The following is a 22,239-nucleotide window of genomic DNA, read 5'->3' on the forward strand; positions in this document are numbered from 1 at the left end:
TTCACCTCCTGTGTCTAAAATAGGCTTAGAATGGTGAGAGAAAGCCAAAATGGACACTGTTGAATACAGACAAATTATCTTAAGAAACTTCATCCAACTACTGTAATTCATCATCTTGAACTATTCTGAGTGTTTCCTGTACAGAAGTTCAGGTTTGCCAGCCCCTGGAAAGACAATTCACCTCCTGTGTCTAAAATAGGCTGGTGAGAATGGTGAATTAGAATGGAGAATTAGAATGGTGAGAGAAAGCCAAAATGGACACTGTTGAATACAGACAAATTATCTTAAGAAACTTCATCCAACTACTGTAATTCATCATCTTGAACTATTCTGAGTGTTTTCTGGGCGGAAGTTCAGGTTTGCCAGCCCCTGGAAAGACAATTGACCTCCTGTGTCTAAAATAAACTTAGAATGGTGAGAGAAAGCCAAAATGGACACTGTTGAATACAGACAAATTATCTTAAGAAACTTCATCCAACTACTGTAATTCATCATCTTGAACTATTCTGAGTGTTTCCTGTACAGAAGTTCAGGTTTGCCAGCCCCTGGAAAGACAATTCACCTCCTGTGTCTAAAATAGGCTTAGAATGGTGAGAGAAGGCCAAAATGGACACTGTTGAATACAGACAAATTATCTTAAGAAACTTGATCTTACTAATGTAATTCATCATCTTTAACCATTCTGAGTGTTTTCTGGGCGGAAATGTAAGTCTATCAGTCCATGGTAACACATTTCACCTCCTGTGTCGAAAATAGGCTTAGAATGGTGAGAGAAAGCCAAAATGGACACTGTTGAATACAGACAAATTATCTTAAGAAACTTGATCTTACTAATGTAATTCATCATCTTTAACTATTCTGAGTGTTTTCTGGGCGGAAATGTAAGTCTATCAGTCCATGGTAACACATTTCACCTCCTGTGTCGAAAATAGGCTTAGAATGGTGAGAGAAAGCCAAAATGGACACTGTTGAATACAGACAAATTATCTTAAGAAACTTGATCTTACTAATGTAATTCATCATCTTGAACTATTCTGAGTGTTTTCTGGGCGGAAATGTAAGTCTATCAGTCCATGATAACACATTTCACCTCCTGTGTCTAAAATAGGCTTAGAATGGTGAGAGAAAGCCAAAATGGACACTGTTGAATACAGACAAATTATCTTAAGAAACTTGATCTTACTAATGTAATTCATCATCTTTAACTATTCTGAGTGTTTTCTGGACGGAAATGTAAGTCTATCAGTCCATGGTAACACATTTCACCTCCTCTGTCGAAAATAGGCTTAGAATGGTGAGAGAAAGCCAAAATGGACACTGTTGAATACAGACAAATTATCTTAAGAAACTTCATCCAACTACTGTAATTCATCATCTTGAACTATTCTGAGTGTTTCCTGTACAGAAGTTCAGGTTTGCCAGCCCCTGGAAAGACAATTCACCTCCTGTGTCTAAAATAGGCTGGTGAGAATGGTGAATTAGAATGGAGAATTAGAATGGTGAGAGAAAGCCAAAATGGACACTGTTGAATACAGACAAATTATCTTAAGAAACTTCATCCAACTACTGTAATTCATCATCTTGAACTATTCTGAGTGTTTCCTATACAGAAGTTCAGGTTTGCCAGCCCCTGGAAAGACAATTCACCTCCTGTGTCTAAAATAGGCTGGTGAGAATGGTGAATTAGAATGGAGAATTAGAATGGTGAGAGAAGGCCAAAATGGACACTGTTGAATACAGACAAATTATCTTAAGAAACTTGATCTTACTAATGTAATTCATCATCTTTAACCATTCTGAGTGTTTTCTGGGCGGAAATGTAAGTCTATCAGTCCATGGTAACACATTTCACCTCCTGTGTCTAAAATAGGCTTAGAATGGTGAGAGAAAGCCAAAATGGACACTGTTGAATACAGACAAATTATCTTAAGAAACTTGATCTTACTAATGTAATTCATCATCTTTAACTATTCTGAGTGTTTTCTGGGCGGAAATGTAAGACTATCAGTCCATGGTAACACATTTCACCTCCTGTGTCGAAAATAGGCTTAGAATGGTGAGAGAAAGCCAAAATGGACACTGTTGAATACAGACAAATTATCTTAAGAAACTTGATCTTACTAATGTAATTCATCATCTTGAACTATTCTGAGTGTTTTCTGGGCGGAAATGTAAGTCTATCAGTCCATGATAACACATTTCACCTCCTGTGTCTAAAATAGGCTTAGAATGGTGAGAGAAAGCCAAAATGGACACTGTTGAATACAGACAAATTATCTTAAGAAACTTCATCCAACTACTGTAATTCATCATCTTGAACTATTCTGAGTGTTTCCTGTACAGAAGTTCAGGTTTGCCAGCCCCTGGAAAGACAATTCACCTCCTGTGTCTAAAATAGGCTGGTGAGAATGGTGAATTAGAATGGAGAATTAGAATGGTGAGAGAAAGCCAAAATGGACACTGTTGAATACAGACAAATTATCTTAAGAAACTTCATCCAACTACTGTAATTCATCATCTTGAACTATTCTGAGTGTTTCCTGTACAGAAGTTCAGGTTTGCCAGCCCCTGGAGAGACAATTCACCTCCTGTGTCTAAAATAGGCTGGTGAGAATGGTGAATTAGAATGGAGAATTAGAATGGTGAGAGAAAGCCAAAATGGACACTGTTGAATACAGACAAATTATCTTAAGAAACTTCATCCAACTACTGTAATTCATCATCTTGAACTATTCTGAGTGTTTCCTGTACAGAAGTTCAGGTTTGCCAGCCCCTGGAAAGACAATTCACCTCCTGTGTCTAAAATAGGCTTAGAATGGTGAGAGAAAGCCAAAATGGACACTGTTGAATACAGACAAATTATCTTAAGAAACTTCATCCAACTACTGTAATTCATCATCTTGAACTATTCTGAGTGTTTCCTGTAAAGAAGTTCAGGTTTGCCAGCCCCTGGAAAGACAATTCACCTCCTGTGTCTAAAATAGCCTGGTGAGAATGGTGAATTAGAATGGTGAGAGAAAGCCAAAATGGACACTGTTGAATACAGACAAATTATCTTAAGAAACTTCATCCAACTACTGTAATTCATCATCTTGAACTATTCTGAGTGTTTCCTGTACAGAAGTTCAGGTTTGCCAGCCCCTGGAAAGACAATTCACCTCCTCTGTCTAAAATAGGCTGGTGAGAATGGTGAATTAGAATGGAGAATTAGAATGGTGAGAGAAAGCCAAAATGGACACTGTTGAATACAGACAAATTATCTTAAGAAACTTCATCCAACTACTGTAATTCATCATCTTGAACTATTCTGAGTGTTTCCTGTACAGAAGTTCAGGTTTGCCAGCCCCTGGAGAGACAATTCACCTCCTGTGTCTAAAATAGGCTGGTGAGAATGGTGAATTAGAATGGAGAATTAGAATGGTGAGAGAAAGCCAAAATGGACACTGTTGAATACAGACAAATTATCTTAAGAAACTTGATCTTACTACTGTAATTCATCATCTTGAACTATTCTGAGTGTTTTCTGGGCGGAAGTTCAGGTTTGCCAGCCCCTGGAAAGACAATTGACCTCCTGTGTCTAAAATAAACTTAGAATGGTGAGAGAAAGCCAAAATGGACACTGTTGAATACAGACAAATTATCTTAAGAAACTTCATCCAACTACTGTAATTCATCATCTTGAACTATTCTGAGTGTTTCCTGTACAGAAGTTCAGGTTTGCCAGCCCCTGGAAAGACAATTCACCTCCTGTGTCTAAAATAGGCTGGTGAGAATGGTGAATTAGAATGGAGAATTAGAATGGTGAGAGAAAGCCAAAATGGACACTGTTGAATACAGACAAATTATCTTAAGAAACTTGATCTTACTAATGTAATTCATCATCTTGAACTATTCTGAGTGTTTTCTGGGCGGAAATGTAAGTCTATCAGTCCATGATAACACATTTCACCTCCTGTGTCTAAAATAGGCTTAGAATGGTGAGAGAAAGCCAAAATGGACACTGTTGAATACAGACAAATTATCTTAAGAAACTTGATCCAACTAATGTAATTCATCATCTTTAACTATTCTGAGTGTTTTCTGGGCGGAAATGTAAGTCTATCAGTCCATGGTAACACATTTCACCTCCTCTGTCGAAAATAGGCTTAGAATGGTGAGAGAAAGCCAAAATGGACACTGTTGAATACAGACAAATTATCTTAAGAAACTTCATCCAACTACTGTAATTCATCATCTTGAACTATTCTGAGTGTTTCCTGTACAGAAGTTCAGGTTTGCCAGCCCCTGGAAAGACAATTCACCTCCTCTGTCTAAAATAGGCTGGTGAGAATGGTGAATTAGAATGGAGAATTAGAATGGTGAGAGAAAGCCAAAATGGACACTGTTGAATACAGACAAATTATCTTAAGAAACTTCATCCAACTACTGTAATTCATCATCTTGAACTATTCTGAGTGTTTCCTGTACAGAAGTTCAGGTTTGCCAGCCCCTGGAAAGACAATTCACCTCCTGTGTCTAAAATAGGCTGGTGAGAATGGTGAATTAGAATGGAGAATTAGAATGGTGAGAGAAAGCCAAAATGGACACTGTTGAATACAGACAAATTATCTTAAGAAACTTGATCTTACTAATGTAATTCATCATCTTTAACTATTCTGAGTGTTTTCTGGGCGGAAATGTAAGTCTATCAGTCCATGGTGACACATTTCACCTCCTGTGTCTAAAATAGGCTTAGAATGGTGAGAGAAAGCCAAAATGGACACTGTTGAATACAGACAAATTATCTTAAGAAACTTCATCCAACTACTGTAATTCATCATCTTGAACTATTCTGAGTGTTTCCTGTACAGAAGTTCAGGTTTGCCAGCCCCTGGAAAGACAATTCACCTCCTGTGTCTAAAATAGGCTGGTGAGAATGGTGAATTAGAATGGAGAATTAGAATGGTGAGAGAAAGCCAAAATGGACACTGTTGAATACAGACAAATTATCTTAAGAAACTTCATCCAACTACTGTAATTCATCATCTTGAACTATTCTGAGTGTTTCCTGTACAGAAGTTCAGGTTTGCCAGCCCCTGGAAAGACAATTCACCTCCTGTGTCTAAAATAGGCTGGTGAGAATGGTGAATTAGAATGGAGAATTGGAATGGTGAGAGAAAGCCAAAATGGACACTGTTGAATACAGACAAATTATCTTAAGAAACTTGATCTTACTAATGTAATTCATCATCTTGAACTATTCTGAGTGTTTTCTGGGCGGAAGTTCAGGTTTGCCAGCCCCTGGAAAGACAATTCACCTCCTCTGTCTAAAATAAGCTCAGAATGGTGAGAGAAAGCCAAAATGGACACTGTTGAATACAGACAAATTATCTTAAGAAACTTCATCCAACTACTGTAATTCATCATCTTGAACTATTCTGAGTGTTTCCTGTACAGAAGTTCAGGTTTGCCAGCCCCTGGAAAGACAATTCACCTCCTGTGTCTAAAATAGGCTGGTGAGAATGGTGAATTAGAATGGAGAATTAGAATGGTGAGAGAAAGCCAAAATGGACACTGTTGAATACAGACAAATTATCTTAAGAAACTTCATCCAACTAATGTAATTCATCATGATCACTCAGAATAGTTAAAGAGAAGTTGGAATAAGTTTCTTAAGATAATTTGTCTGTATTCAACAGTGTCCATTTTAGACTTAGACTTAGACTTAGACTTCTTTACTTTATCCCCCATAGGGGGAAATTTTCTTGTTACAGCAGCAACAATATAAACAGGGAGAGTGAAAGAAACAAAGCAATAGAAAAGACAAAAAATAGCAAATATAAATATAAATATAAATATAAATATAAATATATGGATTGTGATGAAATGAAATAAATATTTACACCATAGGATATTAACACTTTAGACAGGAATGGAATGACATGGATGGTAGGCAGTATATTTACATCAGCCAGTGATGCTGGTGTTATAGAGTCTGATGGCTGATGGGAGAAATGACCTGCGGTAGCGTTCCTTCTTGCAGGGTGGGTGCCTCAGCCTGCTGCTGAAAGAGCTGGCTTTCTCTCACCATTCTAAGCCTATTTTAGACACAGGAGGTGAAATGTGTTACCATGGACTGATACACTTACATTTCCGCCCAGAAAACACTCAGAATAGTTAAAGATGATGAATTACATTCATTGGATGAAGTTTCTCCAGATAATTTGTCTGTGTTAATCATACGCTCATTTTCATGTTTTCTACCCAAACTAAGCTTATTGGACACAGGAGGTGAATTGTGTTTCTGGGTCTGACAGGTCTGAAATCCTGTGCAGGAAACACTGGCACACCTGAAATCCTGCGCAGGAAACACTGGCACACCTGAACTTCTGTACAGGAAACATTCAGAATAGTTAAGAAACTTGATCTAACTAATGTAATTCATCATGTTTAAAATAATTTGTCTGTGTTCATCATACGTTCATGTTCAAGTTTCTTCAGACAATTTGTCTGTTTCCATCATTACGTTCATTTTCATGTTTTCTCCCCAAACTAAACTCATTGGACACAGGAGGTGAATTGTGTTTCTGGGTCTGACAGGTCTGAAATCCTGTGCAGGAAACACTGGCACACCTGAAATCCTGTACAGGAAACACACAGAATAGTTAAAGATGATGAATTACATTAATAAGATCAAGTTTCTTAAGATAATTTGTCAGTGTTCATCATGTGTTCATTTTGGCGTTCTCTCACCATTGTAGCTTATTTTGGACACAGAAGGTGAATTGTGTTTCCAGGGACAGATAGAATTACATTTTTGCCTAGAAAACACTCACAACAGTTAGAGATGATGAATTACATTAGTTGGATCAAGTTGTTTTTAAGATAATTGGTCTGTATTCAACACGTGTTCATTATTCTAAGCTTATTTTGGACACAGGAGGTGAATTGTGTTTGCATGTTTTATGTTTTTTTGGGTTGGTAGGTTTCCCCAGAGTGGAGCTGCAAACCCAAACCTTGTGATAGTCACAGGTTGTCCTCAACTTGTGGATGAAGCCATCGAACACCTCCTTACCTCGAAGCTATGTGATAACATTTACTTGCATGACAACTGTTAATTTCACAGTATACATGGCTTTATTTTTACTGTTATTCAGTACTGACAAATGTTGGCATTTTGCCTTCCTTTCTGCCTGTTGTTTTTCTTCAAGCTGGCAACCAAGACATCTCCCTAAGCCATGCTGCGAGAGACGGGCCTGAAATTTCATCAACCCCCTCTTGACCTGGACTCAATGTTGACCCTATAAGTCTTCACTTCTGAGAATGGGATTATTTCACTGAAAGTAGCTCAAAATTAATATTTTCAGAGACTTGTTATCCAGAGAAACTTGATTACGCTCATGTAATTCATCATCTTAAGCTATTCTGATTCTTTACAATATAGAAATTTACATCTGCCAGCCTCTGGAAAGGCAATTCTCCAGTGTCAAAACTGCTCAATATGAAAATTTCAAAACTTAATATGAACGTTTGCTAACAGGAGACTTTTAACTCACAGAAATTTGATTCACCTCATATAATCTATCATGTTTAACTATGCTTGCAGTGAAGAAATTTACATCAAGGATCCCAGCGTCCCTCTGGCAAACATCCGCTTCCTGGATATGAAGACGGATTGCATCCGATTGTGGGGCTACACTTTATTCTGTGTCCTTGTGTTTACAGAGTCGTGGATAAATGGTAATACATCTGACTCCGGTGTCAAACTAAGGGAACAAACACTGCACAGAGCAGACAGGGAGGCTGCCTCATCTGGTATGCTCTGCGGTAATGTATACAAACAACTCATGATGCTGCAATATGAAGAGGATTTCTCAGTTCTTTTGTGGAGTTAAAATTTTATTTATTTTTTTTTAACCTACCACGACAGTTTTTCTCTTTAAAAAAGAAGATAACAAAACTAAATAGACAAGCTCATTGGAGTAATTCCCAGACTTGAGCATAATTTGTGAAAACTTGCAAGGATACTGCGTGCCACCAAATTAGAAGAACCACACTTAATCTGGACAGCTTTAAAACCTATAGAAAGGCCCTCTATAATGCAATGTCTACTACTCCTCATTAATAGAAGGACATAAAAACATGTCAGCATGTCAGCCAGGCTGGCAAAGAACCAGAACTCTATTGAGCCTTGTATTCTATTCCTTTAGAACTAACCTCAAATTTAGGGACCATTGGGATCTGTTGAACTTCATGTGTATTTGGATCTTCCTGAAGCTTCAATGATTTCCTCACCCAAACTTGTCTCCAGTTGGAATGCAGCTGGGCTACTTAAGCAGACATGATCTTCACTTCCTGGTAGGTCAGATGAGCGACAGAAACTTGAACAGGATCACAGCAGAGAGGATCACTGATGTCTGTCTTCCATCTTTGGTGGACATGTACAACCAATGCATTAGCAGAGGAGGCAGCATCACGAATGATCCCCACTAACCCTCTCCTGCCATTGGGGAAAAGCAAACTATCGACACAAAGGCATTTGTTACAGCTAGCATACAGAGCAAAAGGCTAGTAATGACCAGATCCAAACAGCATCTGCAGATTTTTTTATAGTTTAGTCGTTAGCGGAATTTAGCAGAATACTTTTTTGCTTGTAAATATAATATCGTTTTCAGATGACAATGTTAACTGAATTAAAATTCCTTCACAATCTGTGGTCAATCTGCAGAGATGTTGTTGGAATTCTGCAGGCACAGATTCAAGTGGGCCTGATAATGAGCACGTCGTAAAACAGTACTAGCAAGCAAATAAGCACAAGCTATAACCAATAGAATTATAGCAACTGAAATATATAGGAACGCTAGCTAGCCGAATGCAGTAAGACAACCCTCACTCCTTACTACAAGCTAACATTACTTGTTAGCTCTAAATCATGACATGTTAAAAGAAAAAAACAACAATCACTGTGAAAAAATAAATCCACTGCTAATATCTACACTAATAGTGTGAAACATAAACCTGAGAATGTCAAACTCACATTTTTACAAGTGCACAAACTAAAAGAAATGTGCAGGTAATGGTTACCTTGTCGGAGGTTATCTGCAGGCTGCACTCACTGCTGCAGAGTGGCACACGGAGGTCACTTATACAGCGCATGCTCACCATCTGGCAGCTGGCTCTGGGTTTGATCTTGCCTCTTTCATGTCTCTTCTGAAGTGACCGTCGCCGACCCCCGCCACCCGCCCTTGCCTTTGATCTTTCTCCGTCCATGTTAACTCCGTGTGACCACAGTGCAGCACAGGGATCAGCGCGACTTAAGATCTTGCCTGACTTGAACCAGGATGACCATCAAATGCGATGATGTGATGATAAAAATGTGAGTCAAATATTCCCATTTATATTACACGGTGTTCATGTATTTTTTTTCATTGTTATTCAGTTGTTGAGACTTGTTTTCTGTCGTTAACATGATGTGATTCAGAGCTAGTTACTAGCTTATCGTGAGCACTGCATTCTGCTAGCTAAAGCTACAGTTTCTGTGCGTTTCGTCGCCATTTTCTGTTGTTTTACGTACGGAATTCTTGCTAATCGCTATTGCTAGCTTATTACACACTCAGTACAAGTTAGCTCTGTATGCTAAATTATCTGTTTATCTAGAATATTATCTGTGCAGATGCCTACCTCTAGCTTTGCTGCCTGTGCTAGATTTTCCAACAGTAATCACAAGGCATGTGCATTTCAAGCAAAAAAAAGTCATCATTGTCTACTGGCATCCAGCCATGACCAAGCGCTGAAGGGCAGTGTGATCACCCCTAAAGGAGAGAAAGACAGCAGATACTAGTGATGTGTCGGCAGAGCCGGCTCTAGGCATAATGGTGCCCTAGGCGAGATGCGCACCGATCACTCGCCCTGCGCCCCTTCCATGGTGTAGGACGGGGGGTGCGCACGTCTCAACAGCGGCGGACGGGGGGGGGGCGCGCGTCTCAACAGCGGCGGACTGGGGGCGCCACTCGGGGATGCAAATTATTACCGGCTTGCAGCAGCGCCCCTCCAGCAGCTGGCGCTCTAGGCGACCGCCTACATGGCCTATGCCTAGAGCCGGCCCTGTGTGTCGGTCATGAACGATCCGGTTCTTAGAGCCGGCTCTTTGAAGTGACCAACGGGAGCCGGCTCCTGATCGGGAGCCGATCCGATCGGGGGCGATATGTTGGTTTTTCGGGAGGGGGGGGGGGCGGGGGTATAGACAAAGCGCAGTGAGCACATGAACTGGAGTGAGGGAGAGACAAGAGAGCAAGAGAGAGCACTGCTACAAGTCAGGAAACATGAGCGACAGAAAACGTAGAAAAATTTGGACACATTTTAATATATTTATTTATTTATTTTTTAATATTGATAGTTCAAAGGCAGAGTGCAGACTTTGCTAAATTAAAATTTCATATCAGGCAGGCTCCACAAATAACCTGCACAAGCATGCGTGTACTGTTCACCCATCAATTCAGTTAGAGGAGAAAAGACAAGCAAGGGAACCTGCTGTTAATGAAGGTGCCAGTGTGTCTACTGCTCCTACAATGTCTACAGCATTTTCCAGGACAACACCACAGCCACCAAGACCTACAGCCCAGAGCTCTATGACCCCAGTAAAATTAAATAATTTCAAATCAATAAGGCAATATAAACAATAAATATTCTATATAATGTGTATTTTACATTAATAATTCATTTTACACATAATTTGGTAATAAATTTATTGAAGCAACAAAAAAAATCTGAGGAGCCACTTGGGAGCCGAAAGAGCTGGCTCTTTTTAGGGAGCCGACCCAAAAGAGCCGTCTCTCTAAAAAGAGCCGAAATTCCCATCACTAGCAGATACGAGTTAAGCTAACCCAGCTTGTACTGAGGGCTCCTTCCAGCTAATGGTCACAGTTGTCTAGTAGATGAAATGGGATTCCCTGCTCCCTAAACTCCCTCCCTAAGCATAAAGAAATCAGAGACTGTTTGTACCCACATCTTTACAGAGACCTGACATCGCCTTTACAGCCAGGATCTATTTATTACTCTGGCAAAAACTAATTTTATAATTTTATGACTAATAATATTCGAAAAGTATGACCCATCCCTACTAATCATCCTATTGTGTTCTATTGTTCAATAACGCACTGTGATGAACCTTTGCATTTTTATACCTTTATTTTCTCATTAGGCTCATTTCACACACCTTTACCTGTACTTGCTTTTGATATAGATTAGCATCCTAAACTCTAGACGTAGACTCTGCATCTTCTTTTCACGCCAGAGGAGCTAAGAATTGGGTTTTCCAACAGATTTTAAAGGGTAGAGTATCACAATATCACACGTAACCATTGTTTGATTGGATGCTAAGGTCCGTACTAATGATGGGAATTTCTGCTCCCAAGTGGCTCCTCAGATTTTATTTGTTGCTTCAATAAATTTATTACCAAATTATGTGTAAAATGAATTACGAATGTAAAAAAACACATATAGAATATTTATTGTTTATCTAGCCGTATTAATTTGAAATTATTAATTTTTTTATTATTATTAAATTATTTACTGGGGTCATAGAGCTCTGGGCTGTAGGTCTTGGTGGCTGTGGTGTTGTCCTGGATGATGCTGTAGCAGCAACTATTGCAGTAGACACACTGCTACCTTCATTAATAGCAGGTTCCCTTGCTTGTCTTTTCTCCTCTAACTGAATTGATGGGTGAACAGTACACACATGATGCCTGATGCCTGCCTGATATGAAATTTTAATTTTGCACTCTGTCCTTGAACTATCAATTATATTAAAATGTGTCCAAATTTTACTACGTTATCTGTTGCTCACGTTTCTTACCTGTTCTGCCTGCAGTCTGTGACTCTGATGTGTCTTTCAGGATAGTGTCTGTTTTCTGGAGACAACGGGAGGTGAAGATGAGGCCTTTTTGTCTGCTGTAGAGCTGCACCAACCACACCAGACCAGGATGCTGTAAGTCAGTACACTTAGGACAGAGGATTGGTAGAAGGACAGCAGCAGATGTTGTGACAGGTTGCACTTCCTGATGAGGGAGACCCAGAAGGAGATGTGGATCACCCACACAGATGCAGTTACCCCAGTACTTCTCTGGACTATGAGGTAAGGTAGCCTATTAGGCACCGCAGTCCTGCCACACAATTTACTTCCGCTGATGTTCTCAGATGTATTTGTGGTATTAAGGGGAACATGACCACCTATGCAACGTTTTACAGTCATGACCTCTAGCTCCCCTGTAGCTTATCGTGTCATGTCATGCATGTAATGGTACACACAATAAGATCAAGATGTCCTCAACACCTGTTTCTACTTGTAAGCAGACACAGACACACGTTTCTACATTATACACATTGAGTATTGATGGCCATGAAGGATGAAGTGATTTTTGAATCAAGTTTCTTGTGATTGTTTGTATGCACATAGTAGGGATGGGTTGTGATTTTTGAATACACATGTGACACAGCAAAAATAGAGAGTGAAAATGAGCTGTGATAGATAGATAGATAGATAGATAGATAGATAGATAGATAGATAGATAGATAGATAGATAGATAGATAGATAGATAGATTCCTTTTACTGTCATTGTAAATAAATACAACGAAATTCAAAGCACAAAAAAGTGAAACAAAACCATAAAAGTACAAAGATACAAAAACAACAAATGCCAAAGAATAAATTATATTCCACTCAAATTATTACACAGGCCCTATGTTTTAAGTGCATTATTTAGTTTGGTGATGGCTTGAGGATAAAAACTATGTAACAGTCTGGTGGTGCATGTTTTAACTGTCCGGTAGCGTCTCCCTGAGGGGAGAAGGTCAAACAGGCGGTGGGTAGGGTGAGATGTGTCTTTCAGGATAGTGTCTGTTTTCTGGAGACAACGGGAGGTGAAGATGAGGCCTTTTTGTCTGCTGTAGAGCTGCACCAACCACACCAGACCAGGATGCCGTAGGTCAGTACACTTAGGACAGAGGATTGGTAGAAGGACAGCAGCAGATGTTGTGACAGTTTGCACTTCCTGAGAACCCTCAGAAAGTACAGTCGCTCCTGTGCCTTTTTAACCAGAGAGTTTGTGTTTTTTCCCCAAGTGAGGTCCTCTGAAATTTGTGTGCCCAGAAACTTAAATGTTGGCACCCTCTCCACACCTTCCCAGTATATCTCCAGTGGCTGATGGTCATTCTTTTTCCTCCTGAAGTCAATGATCAAAGGAGACAAAGGAGACCTCCTGACTGACTATGGTCGGTTGTTTAAAAAGTCCTGTATCCATAGGCAGATGTTGTGGTGTAGGCCTAAGGTCAGACATCTTGTCAAACAGTCTGCTTGGGAGGATGGTAGAAAAGGCAGAACTTTAATCCACAACAGCAACCTTGCATATGTTTCATACCAGAAACATTATACATTTTCAATGTTTCAATCATAGATTATGATTCAGACATGGAATATTTTTTCAAATCAACATTTCTTTTATTGGTTTGAAATGAAAAGCCCCATAGAGTTTCTGTGGACAGAATCCCTTTCATTTCTTAGGAAGATTTTTATTTGATGTCTATTATCAAATTTATTTCAAAGCAGACAGATAAGCAGGCTGGCTGAAAACACTACAGCAGCACCATAGTGTAGCAATTCAGCGAGGTAGCCATCACACACAGGTAGAGGTAGGCAGTCTGGCCCCAACATTAGAATAAGATGCAGGATTTGAAATACACATGGTGTCTAAGCATATAATCTACAACTGTAATGCCCGAGGTGAATTGTGTTTCCAGGGACTGATAGACTTACATTTTTGCCCAGAAAACACTCACAATAGTTACAGATGACGAATTACATTAGTTGGATGGAGTTTCTTAAGATAATTTGTCTGTCTTCAACAGTGTCCATTTTGGCTTTCTCTCACCATTCTAAGCCTAGCAAACACTCAGAATAGTTAAAGATGATGAATTACATTAGTTGGATGGAGTTTCTTAAGATAATTTGTCTGTATTCAACAGTGTCCATTTTGGCTTTCTCTCACCATTCTAAGCCTAGGAAACACCCAGAATAGTTGAAGATGATGAATTACATTAGTTGGATGGAGTTTCTTAAGATAATTTGCCTGTATTCAGCAGTGTCCATTTTGGCTTTCTCTCACCATTCTAAGCCTCTTTTGGACACAGGAGGTGAATTGTCTTTCCAGAAGCTGGCAAAGCTGAACTTCTGCACAGGAAACACTCAGAATAGTTAGAGATGATGAATTATAGTAGTTGGATGAAGTTTCTTAAGATAATTTGTCTGTATTCAACAGTGTCCATTTTGGCTTTTTCTCACCATTCTAAGCCTATTTTGGACACAGGAGGTGAAATGTGTTATCATGGACTGATAGACTTACATTTCTGCCCAGAAAACACTTAGAGTAGTTAAAGATGATGAATTATAGTAGTTGGATGAAGTTTCTTAAGATAATTTGTCTGTATTCAACAGTGTCCATTTTGGCTTTTTCTCACCATTCTAAGCCTATTTTGGACACAGGAGGTGAAATGTGTTATCATGGACTGATAGACTTACATTTCTGCCCAGAAAACACTTAGAGTAGTTAAAGATGATGAATTATAGTAGTTGGATGAAGTTTCTTAAGATAATTTGTCTGTATTCAACAGTGTCCATTTTGGCTTTCTCTCACCATTCTAAGCCTATTTTGGACACAGGAGGTGAATTGTCTTTCCAGAAGCTGGCAAAGCTGAACTTCTGCACAGGAAACACTCAGAATAGTTAGAGATGATGAATTATAGTAGTTGGATGAAGTTTCTTAAGATAATTTGTCTGTATTCAACAGTGTCCATTTTGGCTTTCTCTCAACATTCTAAGCCTATTTTGGACACAGGAGGTGAAATGTGTTATCATGGACTGATAGACTTACATTTCTGCCCAGAAAACACTTAGAGTAGTTAAAGATGATGAATTATAGTAGTTGGATGAAGTTTCTTAATATAATTTGTTTGTATTCAACAGTGTCCATTTTGGCTTTCTCTCACCATTCTAAGCCTATTTTGGACACAGGAGGTGAAATGTCTTTCCAGAAGCTGGCAAAGCTGAACTTCTGCACAGGAAACACTCAGAATAGTTAGAGATGATGAATTATAGTAGTTGGATGAAGTTTCTTAAGATAATTTGTCTGTATTCAACAGTGTCCATTTTGGCTTTCTCTCACCATTCTAAGCCTATTTTGGACACAGGAGGTGAATTGTCTTTCCAGAAGCTGGCAAAGCTGAACTTCTGCACAGGAAACACTCAGAATAGTTAGAGATGATGAATTATAGTAGTTGGATGAAGTTTCTTAAGATAATTTGTCTGTATTCAACAGTGTCCATTTTGGCTTTCTCTCACCATTCTAAGCCTATTTTGGACACAGGAGGTGAAATGTGTTATCATGGACTGATAGACTTACATTTCTGCCCAGAAAACACTTAGAGTAGTTAAAGATGATGAATTATAGTAGTTGGATGAAGTTTCTTAAGATAATTTGTTTGTATTCAACAGTGTCCATTTTGGCTTTCTCTCACCATTCTAAGCCTATTTTGGACACAGGAGGTGAAATGTGTTATCATGGACTGATAGACTTACATTTCTGCCCAGAAAACACTTAGAGTAGTTAAAGATGATGAATTACAGTAGTTGGATGAAGTTTCTTAAGATAATTTGTCTGTATTCAACAGTGTCCATTTTGGCTTTCTCTCACCATTCTAAGCCTATTTTGGACACAGGAGGTGAATTGTCTTTCCAGAAGCTGGCAAAGCTGAACTTCTGCAAAGGAAACACTCAGAATAGTTAGAGATGATGAATTATAGTAGTTGGATGAAGTTTCTTAAGATAATTTGTCTGTATTCAACAGTGTCCATTTTGGCTTTCTCTCACCATTCTAAGCCTGTTTTGGACACTGGAGGTGAAATGTGTTATCATTGACTGATAGACTTACATTTCTGCCCAGAAAACACTTAGAGTAGTTAAAGATGATGAATTATAGTAGTTGGATGAAGTTTCTTAAGATAATTTGTCTGTATTCAACAGTGTCCATTTTGGCTTTCTCTCACCATTCTAAGCCTATTTTGGACACAGGAGGTGAAATGTGTTATCATGGACTGATAGACTTACATTTCTGCCCAGAAAACACTTAGAGTAGTTAAAGAGGATGAATTACATTAGTTGGATGAAGTTTCTTAAGATAATTTGTCTGTCTTCAACAGTGTCCATTTTGGCTTTCTCTCACCATTCTAAGCCTATTTTGGACACAGGAGGTGAAATGTGTTATCATGGACTGATAGACTTACATTTCTGCCCAGAAAACACTTAGAGTAGTTAAAGATGATGAATTATAGTAGTTGGATGAAGTTTCTTAAGATAATTTGTCTGTATTCAACAGTGTCCATTTTGGCTTTCTCTCACCATTCTAAGCCTATTTTGGACACAGGAGGTGAATTGTCTTTCCAGAAGCTGGCAAAGCTGAACTTCTGCACAGGAAACACTCAGAATAGTTAGAGATGATGAATTACAGTAGTTGGATGAAGTTTCTTAAGATAATTTGTCTGTATTCAACAGTGTCCATTTTGGCTTTCTCTCACCATTCTAAGCCTATTTTGGACACAGGAGGTGAATTGTCTTTCCAGAAGCTGGCAAAGCTGAACTTCTGCACAGGAAACACTCAGAATAGTTAGAGATGATGAATTATAGTAGTTGGATGAAGTTTCTTAAGATAATTTGTCTGTATTCAACAGTGTCCATTTTGGCTTTCTCTCACCATTCTAAGCCTATTTTGGACACAGGAGGTGAATTGTCTTTCCAGAAGCTGGCAAAGCTGAACTTCTGCAAAGGAAACACTCAGAATAGTTAGAGATGATGAATTATAGTAGTTGGATGAAGTTTCTTAAGATAATTTGTCTGTATTCAACAGTGTCCATTTTGGCTTTCTCTCACCATTCTAAGCCTGTTTTGGACACTGGAGGTGAAATGTGTTATCATTGACTGATAGACTTACATTTCTGCCCAGAAAACAGTTAGAGTAGTTAAAGATGATGAATTATAGTAGTTGGATGAAGTTTCTTAAGATAATTTGTCTGTATTCAACAGTGTCCATTTTGGCTTTCTCTCACCATTCTAAGCCTATTTTGGACACAGGAGGTGAAATGTGTTATCATGGACTGATAGACTTACATTTCTGCCCAGAAAACACTTAGAGTAGTTAAAGAGGATGAATTACATTAGTTGGATGAAGTTTCTTAAGATAATTTGTCTGTCTTCAACAGTGTCCATTTTGGCTTTCTCTCACCATTCTAAGCCTATTTTGGACACAGGAGGTGAAATGTGTTATCATGGACTGATAGACTTACATTTCTGCCCAGAAAACACTTAGAGTAGTTAAAGATGATGAATTATAGTAGTTGGATGAAGTTTCTTAAGATAATTTGTCTGTATTCAACAGTGTCCATTTTGGCTTTCTCTCACCATTCTAAGCCTATTTTGGACACAGGAGGTGAATTGTCTTTCCAGAAGCTGGCAAAGCTGAACTTCTGCACAGGAAACACTCAGAATAGTTAGAGATGATGAATTACAGTAGTTGGATGAAGTTTCTTAAGATAATTTGTCTGTATTCAACAGTGTCCATTTTGGCTTTCTCTCACCATTCTAAGCCTATTTTGGACACAGGAGGTGAATTGTCTTTCCAGAAGCTGGCAAAGCTGAACTTCTGCACAGGAAACACTCAGAATAGTTAGAGATGATGAATTATAGTAGTTGGATGAAGTTTCTTAAGATAATTTGTCTGTATTCAACAGTGTCCATTTTGGCTTTCTCTCACCATTCTAAGCCTATTTTGGACACAGGAGGTGAATTGTCTTTCCAGAAGCTGGCAAAGCTGAACTTCTGCAAAGGAAACACTCAGAATAGTTAGAGATGATGAATTATAGTAGTTGGATGAAGTTTCTTAAGATAATTTGTCTGTATTCAACAGTGTCCATTTTGGCTTTCTCTCACCATTCTAAGCCTGTTTTGGACACTGGAGGTGAAATGTGTTATCATTGACTGATAGACTTACATTTCTGCCCAGAAAACAGTTAGAGTAGTTAAAGATGATGAATTATAGTAGTTGGATGAAGTTTCTTAAGATAATTTGTCTGTATTCAACAGTGTCCATTTTGGCTTTCTCTCACCATTCTAAGCCTATTTTGGACACAGGAGGTGAAATGTGTTATCATGGACTGATAGACTTACATTTCTGCCCAGAAAACACTTAGAGTAGTTAAAGAGGATGAATTACATTAGTTGGATGAAGTTTCTTAAGATAATTTGTCTGTCTTCAACAGTGTCCATTTTGGCTTTCTCTCACCATTCTAAGCCTATTTTGGACACAGGAGGTGAAATGTGTTATCATGGACTGATAGACTTACATTTCTGCCCAGAAAACACTTAGAGTAGTTAAAGATGATGAATTATAGTAGTTGGATGAAGTTTCTTAAGATAATTTGTCTGTATTCAACAGTGTCCATTTTGGCTTTCTCTCACCATTCTAAGCCTATTTTGGACACAGGAGGTGAATTGTCTTTCCAGAAGCTGGCAAAGCTGAACTTCTGCACAGGAAACACTCAGAATAGTTAGAGATGATGAATTATAGTAGTTGGATGAAGTTTCTTAAGATAATTTGTCTGTATTCAACAGTGTCCATTTTGGCTTTCTCTCACCATTCTAAGCCTATTTTGGACACAGGAGGTGAAATGTGTTATCATGGACTGATAAACTTACATTTCTGCCCAGAAAACACTTAGAGTAGTTAAAGAGGATGAATTACATTAGTTGGATGAAGTTTCTTAAGATAATTTGTCTGTCTTCAACAGTGTCCATTTTGGCTTTCTCTCACCATTCTAAGCCTATTTTGGACACAGGAGGTGAATTGTCTTTCCAGAAGCTGGCAAAGCTGAACTGCTGCAAAGGAAACACTCAGAATAGTTAGAGATGATGAATTATAGTAGTTGGATGAAGTTTCTTAAGATAATTTGTCTGTATTCAACAGTGTCCATTTTGGCTTTCTCTCACCATTCTAAGCCTATTTTGGACACTGGAGGTGAAATGTGTTATCATTGACTGATAGACTTACATTTCTGCCCAGAAAACACTTAGAGTAGTTAAAGATGATGAATTATAGTAGTTGGATGAAGTTTCTTAAGATAATTTGTCTGTATTCAACAGTGTCCATTTTGGCTTTCTCTTACCATTCTAAGCCTATTTTGGACACAGGAGGTGAATTGTCTTTCCAGAAGCTGGCAAAGCTGAACTTCTGCACAGGAAACACTCAGAATAGTTAGAGATGATGAATTATAGTAGTTGGATGAAGTTTCTTAAGATAATTTGTCTGTATTCAACAGTGTCCATTTTGGCTTTCTCTCACCATTCTAAGCCTGTTTTGGACACTGGAGGTGAAATGTGTTATCATTGACTGATAGACTTACATTTCTGCCCAGAAAACACTTAGAGTAGTTAAAGATGATGAATTATAGTAGTTGGATGAAGTTTCTTAAGATAATTTGTCTGTATTCAACAGTGTCCATTTTGGCTTTCTCTCACCATTCTAAGCCTATTTTGGACACAGGAGGTGAAATGTGTTATCATGGACTGATAGACTTACATTTCTGCCCAGAAAACACTTAGAGTAGTTAAAGAGGATGAATTACATTAGTTGGATGAAGTTTCTTAAGATAATTTGTCTGTCTTCAACAGTGTCCATTTTGGCTTTCTCTCACCATTCTAAGCCTATTTTGGACACAGGAGGTGAAATGTGTTATCATGGACTGATAGACTTACATTTCTGCCCAGAAAACACTTAGAGTAGTTAAAGATGATGAATTATAGTAGTTGGATGAAGTTTCTTAAGATAATTTGTCTGTATTCAACAGTGTCCATTTTGGCTTTCTCTCACCATTCTAAGCCTATTTTGGACACAGGAGGTGAATTGTCTTTCCAGAAGCTGGCAAAGCTGAACTTCTGCACAGGAAACACTCAGAATAGTTAGAGATGATGAATTACAGTAGTTGGATGAAGTTTCTTAAGATAATTTGTCTGTATTCAACAGTGTCCATTTTGGCTTTCTCTCACCATTCTAAGCCTATTTTGGACACAGGAGGTGAATTGTCTTTCCAGAAGCTGGCAAAGCTGAACTTCTGCACAGGAAACACTCAGAATAGTTAGAGATGATGAATTATAGTAGTTGGATGAAGTTTCTTAAGATAATTTGTCTGTATTCAACAGTGTCCATTTTGGCTTTCTCTCACCATTCTAAGCCTATTTTGGACACAGGAGGTGAATTGTCTTTCCAGAAGCTGGCAAAGCTGAACTTCTGCAAAGGAAACACTCAGAATAGTTAGAGATGATGAATTATAGTAGTTGGATGAAGTTTCTTAAGATAATTTGTCTGTATTCAACAGTGTCCATTTTGGCTTTCTCTCACCATTCTAAGCCTGTTTTGGACACTGGAGGTGAAATGTGTTATCATTGACTGATAGACTTACATTTCTGCCCAGAAAACAGTTAGAGTAGTTAAAGATGATGAATTATAGTAGTTGGATGAAGTTTCTTAAGATAATTTGTCTGTATTCAACAGTGTCCATTTTGGCTTTCTCTCACCATTCTAAGCCTATTTTGGACACAGGAGGTGAAATGTGTTATCATGGACTGATAGACTTACATTTCTGCCCAGAAAACACTTAGAGTAGTTAAAGAGGATGAATTACATTAGTTGGATGAAGTTTCTTAAGATAATTTGTCTGTCTTCAACAGTGTCCATTTTGGCTTTCTCTCACCATTCTAAGCCTATTTTGGACACAGGAGGTGAAATGTGTTATCATGGACTGATAGACTTACATTTCTGCCCAGAAAACACTTAGAGTAGTTAAAGATGATGAATTATAGTAGTTGGATGAAGTTTCTTAAGATAATTTGTCTGTATTCAACAGTGTCCATTTTGGCTTTCTCTCACCATTCTAAGCCTATTTTGGACACAGGAGGTGAATTGTCTTTCCAGAAGCTGGCAAAGCTGAACTTCTGCACAGGAAACACTCAGAATAGTTAGAGATGATGAATTATAGTAGTTGGATGAAGTTTCTTAAGATAATTTGTCTGTATTCAACAGTGTCCATTTTGGCTTTCTCTCACCATTCTAAGCCTATTTTGGACACAGGAGGTGAAATGTGTTATCATGGACTGATAAACTTACATTTCTGCCCAGAAAACACTTAGAGTAGTTAAAGAGGATGAATTACATTAGTTGGATGAAGTTTCTTAAGATAATTTGTCTGTCTTCAACAGTGTCCATTTTGGCTTTCTCTCACCATTCTAAGCCTATTTTGGACACAGGAGGTGAATTGTCTTTCCAGAAGCTGGCAAAGCTGAACTGCTGCAAAGGAAACACTCAGAATAGTTAGAGATGATGAATTATAGTAGTTGGATGAAGTTTCTTAAGATAATTTGTCTGTATTCAACAGTGTCCATTTTGGCTTTCTCTCACCATTCTAAGCCTATTTTGGACACTGGAGGTGAAATGTGTTATCATTGACTGATAGACTTACATTTCTGCCCAGAAAACACTTAGAGTAGTTAAAGATGATGAATTATAGTAGTTGGATGAAGTTTCTTAAGATAATTTGTCTGTATTCAACAGTGTCCATTTTGGCTTTCTCTTACCATTCTAAGCCTATTTTGGACACAGGAGGTGAATTGTCTTTCCAGAAGCTGGCAAAGCTGAACTTCTGCACAGGAAACACTCAGAATAGTTAGAGATGATGAATTATAGTAGTTGGATGAAGTTTCTTAGGAGAATTTGTCTGTATTCAACAGTGTCCATTTTGGCTTTCTCTCACCATTCTAAGCCTATTTTGGACACAGGAGGTGAATTGTCTTTCCAGAAGCTGGCAAAGCTGAACTTCTGCACAGGAAACACTCAGAATAGTTAGAGATGATGAATTATAGTAGTTGGATGAAGTTTCTTAAGATAATTTGTCTGTATTCAACAGTGTCCATTTTGGCTTTCTCTCACCATTCTAAGCCTATTTTGGACACAGGAGGTGAATTGTCTTTCCAAAGCTGGCAAAGCTGAACTTCTGCACAGGAAACACTCAGAATAGTTAGAGATGATGAATTATAGTAGTTGGATGAAGTTTCTTAAGATAATTTGTCTGTATTCAACAGTGTCCATTTTGGCTTTCTCTCACCATTC

This window comes from Pempheris klunzingeri, chromosome 16 (assembly GCF_042242105.1).
Source record: "Pempheris klunzingeri isolate RE-2024b chromosome 16, fPemKlu1.hap1, whole genome shotgun sequence".
NCBI classification, from domain to species: domain Eukaryota; kingdom Metazoa; phylum Chordata; class Actinopteri; order Acropomatiformes; family Pempheridae; genus Pempheris; species Pempheris klunzingeri.